At 41.1% G+C, this 18,978-nt stretch overlaps 2 non-coding genes across 2 annotated transcripts; one reads left to right on the top strand and one right to left on the bottom strand.

The window, feature by feature from the left end:
* Nucleotides 1–8,365: 8,365 nt before the first annotated feature.
* On the bottom strand, nucleotides 8,366–8,438 carry Trnav-aac. Its single transcript has one exon. It is a non-coding gene; the product is annotated as a tRNA-Val (tRNA).
* Nucleotides 8,439–10,000: 1,562 nt separating this feature from the next.
* Nucleotides 10,001–10,072, top strand: Trnap-agg. The gene has a single exon. It is a non-coding gene; the product is annotated as a tRNA-Pro (tRNA).
* The last annotated feature ends 8,906 nt before the right edge of the window (nucleotides 10,073–18,978 follow it).

Below are 18,978 nucleotides of genomic sequence, written 5' to 3'. Positions count from 1 at the left end.
TGAAGTTTAAGGTGAATAATAAAATATCTGTAGTGACTGCAAGGTGGTTTCACCTACCACAATGCACATATTGGGTTATGGGAGCATCTGACACATGACCATGTCTGCTTCCAGAAAAACATAGCAAATATGTGTAAAAATTATATCTCCTGTGCTTGAGGAGAACCACAAACATAGTATCTGGATGAAGTTGCACACTACTTCACTAACTCAGTGCGAGCAGGGTGAATTCAGTGAAAGTACATAAAACGTAAGGTAAAAATAATAATTCTTCTTCTTGTTCTTCTTCTTGTTCTTGTTCTTGTTGTTGTTCTTCTTCTTCTTCTTCTTCTTCTTCTTCTTCTTCTTCTTCTTCGAGTCAATGGAGAGCTAGGCACACATAGAATTCAAGGTCTTTAATAGGTGCATACTTGAAGATACGATGCACCCATATGACCACCACCTTCGCCTTTGATATACATTATGGCATCCATGTGGTCAAAGAATTGAAGTGATGCCACCATTTCTTTATATGGTATACCAGGATCGTCCCAGTGAATTTCATGAAGGACACATGTAAACCACTTTGCACTTTGTGTTTTAGCATACTTCACATCTTTGAAAGCCCATTATATTGTCATCATCTGTGTATGCTATGACTGAATAATCTTTACATATGAACTGTCTACACTCATCATCATAGAAATCCTGAGCATCTGCAATGATGTTTACACCTTTAAGGTGACCTTGTGAAATGCTCTGGGTATGACAACACCTGTTCATTTATGCAGCTTGCTGCATTGCACCAGTGAGACAGCAAAAGTTGATCCCAAAATCATGTGTAACTGAAGCATATGCCACAGTGTGTTCTAAAAAATTTGCTGAAGTTTCCAATTCAATTCATATATCCACTGGTCCTGATTTAATAATCTAATTCCGTTTTGAGTATTCTTTATTATGTCTGGCGCCAGCTCCTTGAATTTCTTGGGCTGAGTACACATCATTCCTCTTCAACATCCTCATAGTAAGAAGAATGGAATTTCGCATACGTCACATGCTAACTATATATTTTCATCCCACTGTAACAGTAAATCATCACAGGATATAATTCCAAATTAGACTCTGGCATTAGTTAACTTGCAGTTGTCAAATGGGGTGGAATCATATGCTATACTTCCCCTTCTATCGATCTGTAATGCAAATATGATGAATCTGGGTGTGTCCATCTGAAAAAGAGGTTTTAATAGTCCTCGTTTACCTGGTTGCTGTTTGCATCAATGCGTATTCAAAAAGCCCATACGTACTGTACCTTAATGGCAGATATGCGCACCCACAATCAGAACTTTAAACCTTTTAAAACGCTCGTCCACTACAGTGAGGTGAGACATTTTCCATGTTATTTTAACAGTCTCTTGGGGTCCTTCCCTATGAGTTATCTGTTGCACTCCGTACCAGATTAAGTTTCTGTTTAGCATCCATAAAAATTCGCCACAAGTGGTCAAAGTACCCCATGCAAGCATTGTTAGAGGTATGCAGGCAGTGGATGTCTCTTACTCTTCCACTGTTCTACCCACTGGCCTGTCTATGAACCATCCTGCATATTCTGAATCTCCTGAAGTTGACGGTGAAGCAGAGACTGTTTTAAGGGTTGATGCTATGCCTACATTACGTGTACATTCAATCTCAGCACCGTTAAGTCCATATCTTAAATGAAAAAGGAATTCTAAACCATTACATGTAAGCTTCGACCCCACTGTAAGAGAACCATCCTTTTTCCTAAATACCCCATCCAAATATATGAAACTCTTGCATGGGAGGTTTAAAGAATCGTGGAGCCGGGAAATCCTAATTTCGTCTTCTAGTTAAATGTGGTTTAAGCATATGGTTAATGGGAGAAGTATTCGTGGGTTGTAACTTTTTGGTCACATTCTACTGGAACCGTTATATTGAGTGACATCACTGAACGGTTTGAAGTCCACTGATTTAAGAAACCGAGTTCGCACATGTTATCAATAAGTGGTTCTGATGTGGAGTGCTGTGCTGTGGGTTGTGTGTGCCTGTTTTATACCTAACACCCATCCTGTCCTATATGTATTCGCATAATGATTTCCCCGCCACGAAAATCAACAAGTTGATCATTCTGGTACACAATACACACACTTCCAGATAGCACAATGTCTGAAGTGTCACTGGGAGATATATATAGTGTTAGCAAGTATCTCAACGACCTTTTACTCTGATCCAACTGACGGGAAGAATACGTAAATTATATGAACCAGTCTGGTGTTGAGATGAGTTCGTCGCAATTTTGTCCTTGACACGGACTGTACTGACAGTGACAGGGTTGCCACAAGTTTCCCTAAGTGAAATTCCCTGATATTTCCCTGATTTCCAGAAAAGTTTTAGTGTTTTTTCCCTGACAAACTGGAGATCAAGATTGAGTAAAGATATCAGTTGATAAAAAATTTAAGGACTTCTGTATTTCTAAATGTGTGAGCAATAATCTTAAGTACTAGCATCAACATCTTTTTTTAATGAATTGTTTCTAGGTGGAGGAAGCAAGCCAAATGGTATATTTGTTTCTTTAAGACCACTGATTTTATTTCAATACAACGAAACAAATTTGGTGACAAGAATACGCATTTCCTTGGAGTCGCAAGAGATTTAAAATACCTACACTGGTTTCAGAAATAACCTCAGTAAAAAGTAAGTCTCTTGGAAGAAGTGCGATAGGCGAAGAAGAGGTGAGTGAACGAGCACTATAGGTGACCGCCAACAAAATGTTGGCTCTACTATCTTCGTTACTGTTGGTCTGTGTTATGTCTATTATTTTACAGGTATTGTAAGATTTTCTGTCAAGAAATACACGGGTACATAGCGCACAAACTGCCAGCGAGTGCTAAAATTTAAATTTTATTCTTCTGTTCGTACTTACTTTCTAATGCACAAATTACTTCCAAAGAGCCAAAGTGCATTACAATAAATAAAATATATATGTAAAACCGCACTGTACACACACACACACACACACACACACACACACACACACACACACACACACACACACACACCATGCAGGCAGATCGGTGAGACTGCATCTGACGGGCAGGGCCTACACAGCAGTGGGAAATGATGGGCTTCATATCAGCAGGCCTGATCCATGTGATGTACCCACAAAAATTGTCTACAGTTTTGGCCCATCCTGAAGTCCACTCATGTGGCCAGCTATTCACATGTCACAGACACCATGTTAACGAAATGAGGACCGTGGTGATCGATCTATGCAACAGATAATTTGCGTAAATACTCAGAGTCAACACTAGTGAGGATAGGAAACAACTCACCTTAGACGATTGCTGAGCCACAGACAGGCACATAAAAAGACACACTATGGCAACTAAATTTTTGGCCATTGCCTTTGCGAGAAAATGAGAGCACATACACGTTCACACAATCACGCAGACTCAACTCGTGCACACATGACCCCTGTCTCTGGCCGCTGTGTCAAGTCTCAGAGAATCAGATACAAGCAAACCTCTCCTCACACCTGCCTCCCTCTCGTCGGTAGCTGCTAGGCTAGCGGCAAGAAGTGGTGGCAGCACTGACTGAAAGCTGAGGGGAGTGGTAGGAAGGGGAGAAGCAGCGAGACTGGTGGAGTAGGAAAGCAGCGCGCGTACCCAGCTGTGCCCAGCCTGCTAAAGTGCAGACATCTCAGTAAACAAAACATGTCATCTACTGAGACAAAACGAGAGATTTTCAGTGTTTTTTTCTTCAAGTTTCCCTAATTTACCAGACACGTTTGAAATTCCGTGATTTCACGAACTTGCGGCAACCCCTAGTGAGTGCCCTCAGATAAACCGTTTCTGCAGACTTTTCAAGAGTCTGAGGGACAAAGCTACCCTTACATCTTGGAAGATTGACACTGGAAGGCCTCACACAGTTTGCACACCAGACATGGGGGAGTGGGTGCTACATTTGTTGGAAGAAAACCCTGGGAACAGCAGCAGCAGGCATCTCTCACACTCTTATCTGGGGGATACTTCATGATTAATTGCTGTACCGATATCATCTACAGCACATTCAGGCCCTAAGGTCACGTGATCATCATGGCAGATAGCAGTTCTGTCAATGGCTGTTCCAGAAATGGACTGCAGATGCACTGTTCACATCCAAGATTTTATTTACTCATGAGGCGGGGTTCACAAAAGATGGTGGTGGCGGTGTCAATTTTCATAACCAGCGCGTATGGGCAGATGTGAATCCCCAAGCAATTCAGGACAGATGGCATCAACACCAATTCTCAGTCAATGTATGGGCAGGCATACTTGCAGGCAGATTACTAGTGCCATATGTGCTAACACAACAGGTAACTGGGTCGCATTATCTGGACTTCCTCATTAATACATTGCCTACAATGTGCACATCTGAAGCAGATATTTCAGTGCTGGATTGGTCGGGGGGGGGGGGGGGGGCAGGAGGGGGGGTGAGGGGCACATCCCCAAGCCTGCTTATTCTCCAGACATCAATCCCCTAGGCTTTCGGTTATGGGGATACATGAAAAAATTGGTCTACATCACACCAAAGACGATGTGCAGACACTACGGGTCACGTCTTCAATGCGCGCCAGCAGGTACAACAACCAGGTATGGTTCCAAGTGTGTCATTCCTTACTCCGGAGGGCAGAGGGGTGCATTGGCATGAATGGATGCTATTTAACTCCTTTAAACACGTTATGGCAGAAAGTATGGATTTCGGGGGGGGGGGGGGGTCGCGGTGTGGGTATGCTGGTGTGTTGCTGCGTGTTCCTTGTATAATTTGGCGCCAGATACTGAACTTTAAACTACTGAAGATATTAGAAATTTGATTACACCATCAGAATCGTCGTGCAAATAATAGCAATGTACGTGTTTGTTTTTGTAGTATCATGATTCACCTGGCTACTATTAATTTCTATACAAACTGTGAAATGTCTACCATTAAGGTTTCACATATTAATTTCTATACAAACTGTGAAATGTCTACCATTAAGGTTTCACAAAGTTCGACATCTTTGGCTCTCCCAGCGCACAGTGTCAGTAAGGAATTCCCAGGCACGTGCTCGATAGACCACACACTGGGGCTCCTGCTCAGCTTACATTTGGCACCACGTGGTTGCTGCCGGGACGTAGCTTTGACGAGCGTCCTGTGCAGCCGCTCAACTCCGAACATATATTTCCAGGGCGCCACAATTCGCCTGTTATCTCACACTGTGGAAATCTTAAAGACTGCAGTTACATTCAAAATTATTTGATTTTGCAGACCAGTCATCGAAACTATTTTTCAGTCTGTCTGAGCCAGTTCACCTATGAGATGCAATGATTTTATAAAACTTGTAATTACTGTAAATCGGAACACAAATTGAAGCCGCTAGAATCGGCACAAGCCGCTAGAATCGGTACAAGCCGCTAGAATCGGCACAAGCCGCTAGAATCGGCAGAAGTGAACAAAATGTACTCCGGATGGTTCAAAGTTAGCACGCAGTTAAGTCTTTTCGTAGAGTTCGGTTTCAATGGAAGATAAGACCTTGAACCCATTTGAGTTTGTTACGAGGAGTGATAGTACTCGTAATTTGTATATCCCTTAGCTTGTCAGAAGGCTGAAGTGCCTGGAAGTGGTTTGCTGGCGAAGGTTTGATGACCGCAGAACCATCTCTCATTTTACCAACTCACCAATTTCTACGAAACTATCCTCAGTATTTTCAATTAAAAACAGTGGTTTCTTTGTTACGAAAGATTCTTCGGTTCTTGGGCAAGCCAGGAACTGGGCTAACTGCCTGCTCCGTTTCTTCTTGCCCACTTTCATTCCATGGCGTGATCGAAGATGGAAACGCCATGGTTTCAAGTATCTGCATTGGATTCATGGATGGTTTTGGGATTTGATGGGGGCTAAACATCGAGGTCATCAGTCCCCTGTTCCAAACAGACATACTTTTAAATGGCCTGTACAGTGAAAGTGTAACCTCTGCACCCACTGGGAGGGAACACCAAGGGATGCAGAGGTAAATTGAACACCGCAATAACACAAAATAGAGGACACTTAAAAGGAGGACAGCAAATAGTTGACTAGAGTAAAACAGACTACAGTGTTTGATGGATCAGGTAAAAGGTCAACCACTAAACTACCAAGTACCTGCATTGAAACCTCGCCTTCTATCTGCTAAGACGGTCGTGTTGGCACGGCCAACGTAGGGGTATTTCTATCCACTACAATGCGGATCGTTCGCCCACAATGTCGCTCACTCACATCGGAAAGCCTCTGGTATGAGTCCGGGTGCCTTGGATCGGTTAGGCAGCTAATCCTAGGCGTACGTGATGAGGTTCCAGCTCTCTAACAAGCATCAGCAGGGCGATTCCTGGGTTGTGAGGCGACTACAACCGAGCGGGTACGTCGCTATACGAGCTCTGTAGCGGACGAAACCCTTAAGTATCCGGAAAGACTTTGAAAACCAGAAAACATTGCTCAACTGAAGGAAAATCTTGAAGAAAGTCCGATGAAACGTCAATGCCTTTTTATCTGTACAACTGGTAATTAAGTCATGTCGAATGATTACCAGAAAGGACCTGTACCTATATACCTACACATTTACTATTGTGGTAAAGCGTCCGCACGAACTTTCTCGTGTGGACGCCTGGAGGTGGCTTCTGAGTGAAGTTGAATCAGAACTTCTGGATCCAGCTTTTCGTTTCTTCACATGGGGCCTGGTTCTATCTGTCAGGGTATGTGGCATCACAGAACATGCGTCATTATGCATCAGACAACCCCCACCAGTATTTTGAAGAGCTGTTGCATAATCTCTAGATTGGTGTTGGTGCGCAATGTCTGCTGTCCGCATCGTAACACGATTCTTTAAACAAACTATTCCACTAACTAGTACGTCCAGAAAGTATTTAATCCATATGCAGACCAGCTCACAGAAGATGAACCTGCATGGATTTTTCATGCATGGTGGACCAACAGTACACCCAAGTTTGTCACGAGTGCCTGAGATGATCGGCGAGGAGAGGACACAGCAGAGGCAGTGGTATCTCATGGCCACCGTAATTGCCTGTGATTTTTATCTTTAAGGCAAACTCAAATTTCAGACACGGGAAGAGCTGCAGCACAACACTGAAAATACTACTGCTGCTTATGCCACAAGCAGTGCTGCTACGCGTGTCTCTCAGTTTGAAAAATCGAGCAAAGCGCTGGATTTACGACAACGCTGGCCATTTCCAGCATCTGTAATGTTAATTAAGAATGTTCGATTTCCAGTCAGGCTTCTTGTAAAAATTTTCCAGGCCGGTTTCCATTTTCCCCACACTGTTTATTATACTCATACTTCTCGGAGCAGTTCTATTAAACTGCATCATCTCTCTACGAATGTTCCATACGTAAAGCAGACAGTGCTTATCTCCTAATAGACACTAGTAAATTAGGTCGACAGCCGCTCTGTACGAGACGTACGAACAAATGTTTATTGGTTCGAAGATTTTATTGAAAATACGGATAGTCGTTTTCCTTATCGCTTGCAGCACGATGCTGAATGACGAAAACAAAATACACACGAATAGAGAACTGTAAAAATCTTTAGTTCCCAGAAACAGCAGCAAATGCTGCAGAAATTATTCTATTTCGCCCTTCTTATTCATCAGAGAAATAATCATACCGCGATTTTTTCTCTCAATAGCATTTAGTTTTTCAGCACGGTTCTGAAAGTGTCATTAAATAGATTTTGCTAAACAATTTGTTCTTCAGTAGTACGGTCACTTTCAGGTCTTAACAATTTTACATGTTTCGATTCTAAGAAAGACTTTCCGTCGCTTACACGCAGAAATTTACTAAGCAAACTTAGACACGTTGTTAACGTGCTATCTTGTAGCCAAAGTTTCACTACCGAATTCCGCTACTAGGGACGATACGAAGTTGAAAATCAAAACTGCAGACTTCACAGGGTATGCTGAATAAAGCATGACAAGAAACTGATGTCATATGCGATATTTTTTTATGATCAATGGCAGTCACATTCAGCGGAAGTCAAAATCTATGGAATGAAACTTTCAGTATTTCACTACCAGATGACGTCTACTACCTGTATAAGTCTCCTCAATAAAATAAAATAATGTGTGTGTGTGTGTGTGTGTGTGTGTGTGTGTGTGTGTGTGTGTCTCAAGTTGTGAAACCCTCTTAGAATCACCTATACTTATTAACAAGAGACAATGCTATCAGCAACAGCGTCTCCACGACCGAGTGTGGAGTTGACTACTTGGGAACAGAAAATTTTCCGCAGTTACACGTGCAAAGTATACTAACAATTTTCTTCGGTGACTGTACACCACTATCATTAATTCTAATAAAGATAAAAAAATTCTGTTTCCGCCCGGGATCGAACCGGGGACCTTCCGCGTGTTAGGCGGATGTGATAACCACTACACCACGGAAACAGATGGTAAAGTACGACTAATGTTTGATTCTTACACTAGTCATTTCTCCTTGATTATACATTAATTTAGATTTTGTGAATTTGTTTTCTGTTGACATGCCAGTTGCCAACATTCCAAGCATAAAGCAATATGGGAAACGTGGTAAAGGCGACAAGGTTCTCGCTTTAGCTTATACGAATAATAAAACAATTGTATTTTAGGCAACTGAACTATGAGATTCGGATTATTATCATGCCAACAACGTCTGTGACTATCTCAGGACAGTCTGCCTGTTTATACATTTGTTTAATTTAAATTGTATGAACGTCAATGCTCTTAGTTGCAGCAGGTGTGATATTCTTCGAACAATGTAACAAGCCGAAAGAATAAACATTATGGGATTCCAGAAGAAATTTAACAAATTACAACAAAGAAAACTACTTATGCGTCTTCATACCATGAAATTACAATTTTGATTACCAGTATAATAATGTATATATCATAGTATGACTTGTATAATTATGATCTTCGTAATAATGTATTCGTGTTAAGGATGCACAGCAAGCTTTGTTCTGTCTAAGTGCGCTGGAAACCATAACAAGCATCTAATTTATTCAAATCCGCCCTGCGAATCCTTGCACAAGTGTGCAATATTTCATCCCTCGAAGTAGCCTACTTTGGGTATATGCACTCAGTTCTCAGCTATGGGATTATGTTTCGGTTGGTAAGTGCTGGAAACATACAAACTATTTTCAAGATACAGAAAAGAGCTGTTCGAATAGTAACAAATAGCAGTAACAGGGCACAGTGTAAAGAGCTGTTCAAAAAGTTACAAATTCTGGCAGTTCCGTGTGAATATATTTATCAGAACATAATGTATATAAGGGAAAACATCTGTATACCACAAACAGTACAATTCACGACCATGGAACCAAATCCAGACACTGTTTAGATCTAAACAGAAGAAACAATTCAAAAACTCAAAATGGTGTATTATATCATTGTATTAAATTGTACAACAGATTACGACTAGAAATAAAAGATGTAAATTATCCCCACACCTTTAGTCAAAGGTTAAAAAAATATTTACTATATAATAGCTATTACATTGCAGATAAATTTTTAAAATAACTGTAGAATAATGTTCATGAACACTGTACTGTGTACCAAATTTAACTTTACGTGATTGGAAAAGTAGAAGTATAGGAGAGGTATATACTGTAAAGAGACATGTTTATTTTGTAAGAAATATTGTACAAACATTTGACGACATCCATGCAATGTATATTTTTCTACGGATGAATCAATCAAACTGATTATCAAAATTCTATTTAAATCTGATAAATACTGCGAACCAAATGTTTTCATGACTATGATCACTGCTATGTTACCGCCTATTAGCGTTGATCAAAATTCTTCCCCTGTATTCCGTGAAGTGAAGTGTACCTATATATAGTTTTAACCTAGTTTCTCTCTCTCTCTCTCTCTCTCTCTCTCTCTCTCTTACACACACACACACACACACACACACACACACACACACACACCATGATCAGTTTGACTATGCAACGAAGACACATGACGGCTCGTTGGTCTAGGGGTATGATTCTCGCTTAGGGTGCGAGAGGTCCCGGGTTCAAATCCCGGACGAGCCCTACTTTTTATCCACGTTGTACCAACCTAAAATAGAAAAATCGGTTTAAAAGCGAACTGCAGGTTTGATAGATTTTTCCTTAATACGGATAGATGGTGGAAAAGGAATTCTGAAGCTCTTGTTTACGTTTTTACCCGGGTTTTCGAAACGAAATTAATTGCACAGGTGCTAATTATAAAATTCTATATTTCTTGCTACCTTGTATAAATACTGGAAACTGCAACTTTAATTTTCTTTAATATTAGTTTATTGCACTAACTAGCTTTCGAACTTGTTCAGATTCATCTTCAGGTGGTGCACATGGAAGTGCACTGAATGATGGTGGGTTCTGGCTGTGTGACAAGTAAACAGACTGCTATATGGTCTTGAGTAACACCGCAGTATATAATTATTTTTGGACAGCTCGCAGCATAAACATTGGTCATAGCAACACAATAGAAAGCCATTACCTATCTTCATGTCACATAGGAAGCACCAGCATCACGTTTTGGAAATTAACATGCAACTTCCTTGTGCACTATATGAAAAAGAGTCGGAAAAAGTTTTTAAACAAGTTAACGGAATAAACGAGTAATTTACACAAGTGGCTGGTTGTAAATTTCTGAATATGTATTGAGTACACAGTCATGAGCTCTACAGCAAACGTAATGGGTAAGCGGAGACATCTATTTCGTAGGGAGAGAGGGTTATAAAGAGGGTGTCCGAAGTAAAAAAAGTGTTTTCCAATGCTGAGGACCAGCGCACTGTCACCGTGGGACTGTTAGAGAAATGTTAGCTTTTCTCTTTCTTCGGGGAAGGCTTTACCATTTGAGCCTGAACTCCACTCCAGTTAAGTCTTCTGTGACCTGTCTGTATCTAGTAACCGTGTCATCGACAGGTCATTATAGTGTAATTTATCTTCCTTCAGAGGTCTTGCGTGCAGCAGTAATATATCTTTCAGTTCGTTTTACAGTTTGAAAATGTACACTTCTGTGTTCGCGAAAGAGTATGTTTGCGAGCATTACATTGCAGAAGTAAGGTTCACTGTTGGTGTAACAGCACATATCAGTATCTCAGTCAGTCGACGCATCTTCGGAAAAGCGTTTTTCTTAATCGGGGGGGGGGGGGGGGGGGGGAGGAAGGAGGAGTTGGTCTTACAAAGCCATCTTCAGTTTTCGTGTGAATTTTTATATAAATATGCACTCAATGAATTTTAACAAAAGTAAGGTGTAAACAATTTGACACAACCAAATAATACTTCGAGTAATTTTGTTTTAAGTGTCCATTGCTTTTGTTATATTAGAAATTTCTTTTTTCGGCGACCCATTCTACACCAGAATTTATTAAGTTGGTTGTAGTGTCAATCTGTTGGAAAGTGCTGGATTACACTGAACTGAAGAATCACTGTATCGTAAAGGAAATATTACTACAATTTTTCCAATTGCAAGATAATTTCTCCAGCCGACTATTTTAATGACAATCTAATGCCCGCGAGGAGCATACTGATTGCAAAAGAGGAGAGGGCTCCGCTAAGGGGTCAAGACCAACTTCAGGCAGTATCGCTTGCACTGCCACGAAATCAATGGGCAAGGACTTAGCTGGTCAGCTTGGGGTTCTTATCCAACTCATCTGCCTCTTTTGGTAAAGTTTCATTGCAAAACAGTTATGATCACGTCATTCTACTCTGTTAAAAGTTTAATTGATTTAAATATCATAAATAGTCTATCAATTAAAAAAATAGTTCGTCATTTCGCCAGAAAAAAGTTGCGGCCACTAGCCAATCTGAAGAAATTTGGTCTCTGTATTACCTTTCGTTAAAAAATCTCTTTTCAGTGTCTTCAGTCGCTGGTAAATGTTAGTGATGCACACATTTCCTGAGATAAGGTGTACGGTCTTTCAGAGATACTGCTGAAAAACTGCTATACCGACACATATTAATAAACATTCACAGACATGACGTGCTTTATTGTTATAGATAGCGAGCAGCCGTTTAAAGAACCGCCTCCATATTCCTCCTCCCCCTCCCCCCCCCCCCCCCCACCCTCACGACCGTCGGGACAAGCAACCTTAACTGAACAGTCCATATGGGAGAGGAGATTTGTGGGATCCAATTAACTGGTGTGTGCTATACCAACGACAGGGTAACTACTGGCAGGGTCTCCCAAACCCGGCAGGGCTCCAGACTAAACAGGTCTCCACAAGGGATTCAGAAGAAGCATCCCACGATACCTCTTCTCTATTTCCTCTGCTTTTGTGTGGCAGCAGTGTGTCCCTTAATGTGGAAGCGGAAGATCCTTCGCAACCAGGACATCGGTGAAGCACATATGACTCATGATGCGGAGGGTTGGACAGCGTTCTGTAGTCAAGCAGAGGTCAAGATATCTAAGCCGTATCGCCCTGAAATGAACACTTGGCAGGTGCCAGACCAAGAGGTAGCAGGTTCACCGGGGCACTCGGGGCTATCGGCTGATAGCACGCAACCATAAAATTAGTCTCTCAGAAACTAGAAGGAGAAATAACTGGATGGATCCTAAGGGTATTACCTTTGGTCTGAAAACGGAAACTAGTACTGGATTTTGAAATCTAAGGACAGTGAAAAGGCGGGAAGGTTACGAAAAGTCGAGAAAGAGGCATGGAACTATCGCCTGGATACACGGGACTGAGTGAAACAAGATAGCCATAATCCAAGGGCAGTTTAAATACAAAATGGTGGCTTGCTGCTGTAAATAGGGCAGACAGGTGAAGACGTGACACGAATGAATGATGTAGGGCTCCTACTGTCACAAAACTGCATAAGGAGATTACTGGTGTGGAAACCAGACGCAGAAAGGGTAACAACTCTACACTTTAAAAGAAATGTGTGAAATATCACTGTAGTACAGTGCTATTGTATTGATATTGATGGGAATATAGCACATCCTTGGCCAGCGCTACCTTTCTTCCGTGACGCGGTTCGATCCATGGTTAGTTGTAAAAACTCTGGATTGACGAGGTACGTGACATTTATATAGAAGGAAATCTAGTTACGCTGTATCGGGTCATAATGTCAAAAATATGTATATCTGTCATAAACACACTTTTACCTTAGAAACAGTGTTTACTGTGCGTTGTCTCCTCCTGTTAACTGGATTAGAGGACGCTGGAGCAACGGCCTTAGATGATGATGATGATGATGATGATTATTATTATTATTTCCTTCACTTTCTCAGACGTTAAGTCCGGTTAAAAATGGAGTGACGCGGACCTTGATCAAGCGTCACTTCCTTTTAACTGTACGGTATGTGTTATATTGCCTTTAGGAACTTTCGGGTAATTGAACATGTATCAATAATTACGGATTTCTGTAGTTGTATATATATATATGTTTGGATGTAGCTGTATTGCATTGATGTACTGGTGGATATTGTGTGGTATGACTCCTGTAGTTGATAGTATAATTGGTATGATGTCAACTTTATCCTGATGCCACATGTCTGACTTCCTCAGCCAGTTGGATGTATTTTTCAATTTTTTCTCCTGTTTTCTTTTGTATATTTGTTGTATTGGGTATGGATATTTCGATTAGTTGTGTTAATTTCTTCTTTTTATTGGTGAGTATGATGTCAGGTTTGTTATGTGGCGTTGTTTTATCTGTTATAATGGTTCTGTTCCAGTATAATTTGTATTCATCATTCTCTAGTACATTTTGTGGTGTATACTTGTATGAAGGAACGTGTTGTTTTAAAAGTTTATGTTGTAAGGCAAGCTGTTGATGTATTATTTTTGCGACATTGTCATGTCTTCTGGGGTATTCTGTATTTGCTAGTATTGTACATCCGCTTGTGATGTGATCTACTGTTTCTATTTGTTGTTTACAAAGTCTGCATTTATCCGTTGTGGTATTGGGATCTTTAATAATATGCTTGCTGTAATACCTGGTGTTTATTGTTTGATCCTGTATTGCAATCACGAATCCTTCTGTCTCACTGTATATATTGCCTTTTCTTAGCCATGTGTTGGATGCGTCTTGATCGATGTGTGGCTGTGTTAGATGAAACGGGTGCTTGCCATGAAGTGTTTTCTTTTTCCAATTTACTTTCTTCGTATCTGTTGATGTTATGTGATCTAAAGGGTTGTAGAAGTGGTTATGAAATTGCAGTGGTGTAGCCGATATATTTATATGAGTGATTGCCTTGTGTATTTTGCTAGTTTCTGCTCGTTCTAGGAAGAATTTTCTTAAATTGTCTACCTGTCCATAATGTAGGTTTTTTATGTCGATAAATCCCCTTCCTCCTTCCTTTCTCCTTAATGTGAATCTTTCTGTTGCTGAATGTATGTGATGTATTCTATATTTGTGGCATTGTGATCGTGTAAGTGTATTGAGTGCTTCTAGGTCTGTGTTACTCCATTTCACTACTCCAAATGAGTAGGTCAATATTGGTATGGCATAAGTATTTATAGCTTTTGTCTTGTTTCTTGCTGTCAATTCTGTTTTCAGTATTTTTGTTAGTCTTTGTCTATATTTTTCTTTTAGTTTTTCTTTAATATTTGTATTATCTATTCCTATTTTTTGTCTGTATCCTAGATATCTATAGGCATCCGTTTTTTCCATCGCTTCTATGCAGTCGCTGTGGTTATCCAATATGTAATCTTCTTGTTTAGTGTGTTTTCCCTTGACTATGCTATTTTTCTTACATTTGTCTGTTCCGAAAGCCATACTTATATCACTGCTGAATCCTTCTGTTATCTTTAGTAATTGGTTGAGTTGCTGATTTGTTGCTGCCAGTAGTTTTACATCATCCATGTATAGCAAATGTGTGATTTTGTGTGGGTATGTTCCAGTAATATTGTATCTATAATTTGTATTATTTAGCATGTTGGATAGTGGGTTCAGAGCAAGGCAGAACCAGAAAGGACTTAATGAGTCTCCTTGGTATATTCCACGCTTAATCTGTATTGGCTGTGATGTGATATTATTTGAATTTGTTTCGATATTAAGTGTGGTTTTCCAATTTTTCATTACTATGTTTAGGAACTGTATCAATTTAGGATCTACTTTGTATATTTCCAATATTTGTAGTAACCATGAGTGGGGTACACTATCAAAAGCTTTTTGGTGATCAATGTATGTGTAGTGTAGCGACCTTTGTTTAGTTTTAGCTTGATATGTCACCTCTGCATCTATTATCAGTTGCTCTTTACATCCTCGTGCTCCTTTGCAACAGCCTTTTTGTTGTTCATTTATAATTTTGTTCTGTTATTATTATTATTATTATTATTATTATTATTATTATTATTATTATTAGATCTTAATTATTATCTGCCGTTGCCTGAATAAAAGGTGAACAGGTATTATTAATGTAAATTTTAAACCTCTGTTGAAAAGTTATTTATACCAAGAATGTTAGTCTTAAATCTTACCCACATCATGTTATTCAACAGAAGTCGAATCACTGAGTGTGGTTGAGAAAACGGAAATGGACTATCTTCGAGACTGATATCTTCGATGAAGTGTCTTTCGGATTTGGAGCCAGTATTAACTTTCAACATCAGTGTTGAGAGGCTATTACATGCTTTTTAAGTGATCTACAGTTTTCCAAACTGAAAAGGTGCCGTAATTTCTGAACGTGACGTAACGTTAGAGATGTGAGTTACATAGCTGCGCTCATGACTGGCTATATGTGCTAATATCACAGGCTATCTTAGCAATGGATAACTGTATGTTGAGCTGCAAAAAATACGTTATTGCTTAAGACTATGAGCAGATTTATTTATTACAGTTACGCAGTTAATGTCCGCTAGGATGAAGTACTACTTCGGAAGAGCCGACGCTGATATCGATCCAATCAATACTGCTGGAACAGTTTGCAAAATTCTCGTAAAGTTAAAGCCTTTGCAGGATAATTTTACACGCCAGTGTGAAGGCTAGTTAGCTGTTAAGAGCCTTGGAAGACCGAACCGATCATCATATATTATAAGAGCTGCTACTATCGTTGGAAATGTGTTGTTATTAATGAATGACATGCGCGAGCGTGCGCGAGCGCGAGCGTGTGCGAGCGCGAGTGTGTGCGAGCGTGAGTGTGTTTTACATAAAGCTAAGTGGCATCCTTAAGAACACTAATTGCAGAAAAGTAAAAATTTATAATGGGAGACTGAACGCCAAACTGGGCTCAGAAAACGAACGCGTTGAACACATTATGGTCGTCCACGGTAATAGGAACAGAAATGTGGATAGTAAACTGCTGATATGTAAGCTGAACGTGACCTGGTCGTTGGAGGTATACTGTTTCCAAATCTTAACTGCCATAAGATTGCTTGGTTCTTGCCGCATCATGTTAGCGTAAACGAAATAGACCACACTTTGTTAAGTGTGAGGAACAATGACAGTGGCAAAATGGAAGCAAGTTCAATCACAGAAACAGAAAAAATTGAAACTTCCTGGCAGATTAAAACTGTGTGCCCGACCGAGACTCGAACTCGGGACCTTTGCCTTTCACGGGCAAGTGCTCTACCATCTGAGCTACCGAAGCACGACTCACGTCCGGTACTCACAGCTTTACTTCTGCCAGTATCTCGTCTCCTACCTTCCAAACTTTACAGAAGCTCTCCTGCGAAACTTGCAGACGTGTACCGGACGTGAGTCGTGCTTCGGTAGCTCAGATGGTAGAGCACTTGCCCGTGAAAGGCAAAGGTCCCGAGTTCGAGTCTCGGTCGGGCACACAGTTTTAATCTGCCAGGAAGTTTCATATCAGCGCACACTCCGCTGCAGAGTGAAAATCTCATTACAGAAAAAATTGATATGGGAACGATGAAATACCAAAGTTCACAGACAGATGTCCCCTTAAACTACAAATCGCATTTTAGGTCCTCTCTGCAGCTAGGAATTGAAGCACCTCGGCAAAAAGTCAGTGTTATCTAGATGTTGATAATATCTTAGGATTTAAGACAAATCAAAAGAAAGAACGCATCTCTATGTCTCGTCGAATCAAATTAACCAAAAGAAAGAACAAAAGTTAAAACTTTGAAAGACGAAAGCGTAGGAATCGAAGCGCATAAATACAGAGGCGGACAAAAGCGTGAAAATAGGGACAAGGCGAGGCAAAAGGAAATCGATAATGATCAAGCAAAGTCAGTCTCACTGTAACAGATGGTGCCTAGTAATTTTCTCATCAGAACCGTCTTAAATTCGATTAAACATTCACTTAAAGGTCGACTGTGTAAATAACAGACCGGTTTTCTGTTACAACGCAGGTGTCTTGGTGCAAAGTAGAGAATTCAAGACAATATCACTCCTGGCATTCATTGGTTTTCAAAGGAAGTACGACTTAAATATTACGTCTGTAACTTCTGTCGCGGAAGTATGGCGTAACACACAATTCTAAACAACATCGAAGCTACAAATTTGTGCGCCACAAGGAAAATCTCATTGAGCCAATATGGTTAACAACTAGAGTCCAGCAGGACGTGTTTTTCATCAACCATTTTGCCTACTCATTCTTGGCTCAGTTGTGAGAAGAGTCGCAACAGGTAGGAGGAGGAATCCAATGGCGAATCTATTAACGCCTGGAGGATTTGGACTTTGCAGACGACTGTTGTATTACCTTAGAGGCTGACATGTGAAAGCTAAATTAAACGTCCTCAAAGAAGGAGCCTCGAGATAAACGAAGGATATGAGAGTAAATTCGTGAACATCTAAGAGCACTCGTCAGTGGCGGGCACACTTGTGCCGGCCGCGGTGGCCGTGCGGTTCTAGGCGCTCCAGTCCGGAGCCGCGCTGTTGCTACGGTCACGGGTTCGAATCCTGCCTCGGGCATGGGTGTGTGTGATGTCCTTAGGTTAGTTAGGTTTAAGTAGTTCTAAGTTCTAGGGGACTGATGACCACAGCAGTTGAGTCCCATAGTGCTCAGAGCCATTTGGGCACACTTGTAGCTGGGTAATCTGGTGACAAACGATGAAACTGGGCAAGACCTGAAGAGCTGCAAAAAGAAGATACAGGCAGCCTTCATACTACTGTATCCAGTTTAGAGAAACCAGTATCACCTGCAAAACCATACTTCGTATTTTCAATACGAGTGCGAAGGCCGTCCTATACGCCAGTGAAGTAGACACGAGTACACGCCAGCTACAGATCTTCATAAATACAAGAAGGGGGGGGGCGGGATCAAAAATTTTCCGTTTTGAGGATTCTGGTGAACGTAAAAGCAACGTAGCGCGACCCAGATGAGGGTATACAAGCACCGACACGTCGGCAAGGGATTACTGTGGCATTCGTGTCTTTATGATGTGTGTGGGTAAATTTGGGAACGTCAACTATGTGGACGTTATCACCAAATGCGTCGAAACAGGACCAACTTGCTGTTCTTTTCTTGGCTGCCGAAGGACAAAAACAGACACCCACCGAGAATGAAGAATGTGTATGGGACGCAGCTTGCCTGTCGAAAACCACGGTTGTTGAACGGTGCGCAAAGCTGCGTGCTCGTCGCCATTCCACACAAGACGCCTGTCGATTTGGGAGGCCAGCAGATGCGAGAGACATTCGAGCGCCTACACTTACGATTTTTGCCATGCGATTATCAAGCCTTTGATACCTTTAAACACGCCATGAAAGGTCGACGATTCCTGTCAGAAAAGGATTTACAGCAGGCAGTTACGGTCTTCTTCGTGAACTACGTCACGTTGTTTTACCAACCGAGTTTCTCCGACATGGTGCATCGGTAGGATGATTGCCTCAATGCTCATGCGGATTTTGTATCATTGGCATACCGATTTTTGACCACACAGCCTTCGAAGGGAAACTTCTTGATCGCCCCCTTATAGGTGTCTCCGGTGCGTCGTGAGCATCTGATGGAAGAATAAACAAGTAATGAGAAGCTCTGGAGGGAAACACACCAGAGAAGTACAGCAGTTTAGATATGTGAGAGAAAGAGAAGGCCGGGGTACACATTGAGA

The sequence above is a fragment of the Schistocerca piceifrons genome, chromosome 5 (genome assembly GCF_021461385.2).
Source record: "Schistocerca piceifrons isolate TAMUIC-IGC-003096 chromosome 5, iqSchPice1.1, whole genome shotgun sequence".
Classification (NCBI taxonomy): Eukaryota; Metazoa; Arthropoda; class Insecta; order Orthoptera; family Acrididae; genus Schistocerca; species Schistocerca piceifrons.
The sequence above is the reverse complement of the archived record's forward strand: the minus strand, read 5'-3'. Positions and strand labels throughout refer to the sequence as shown.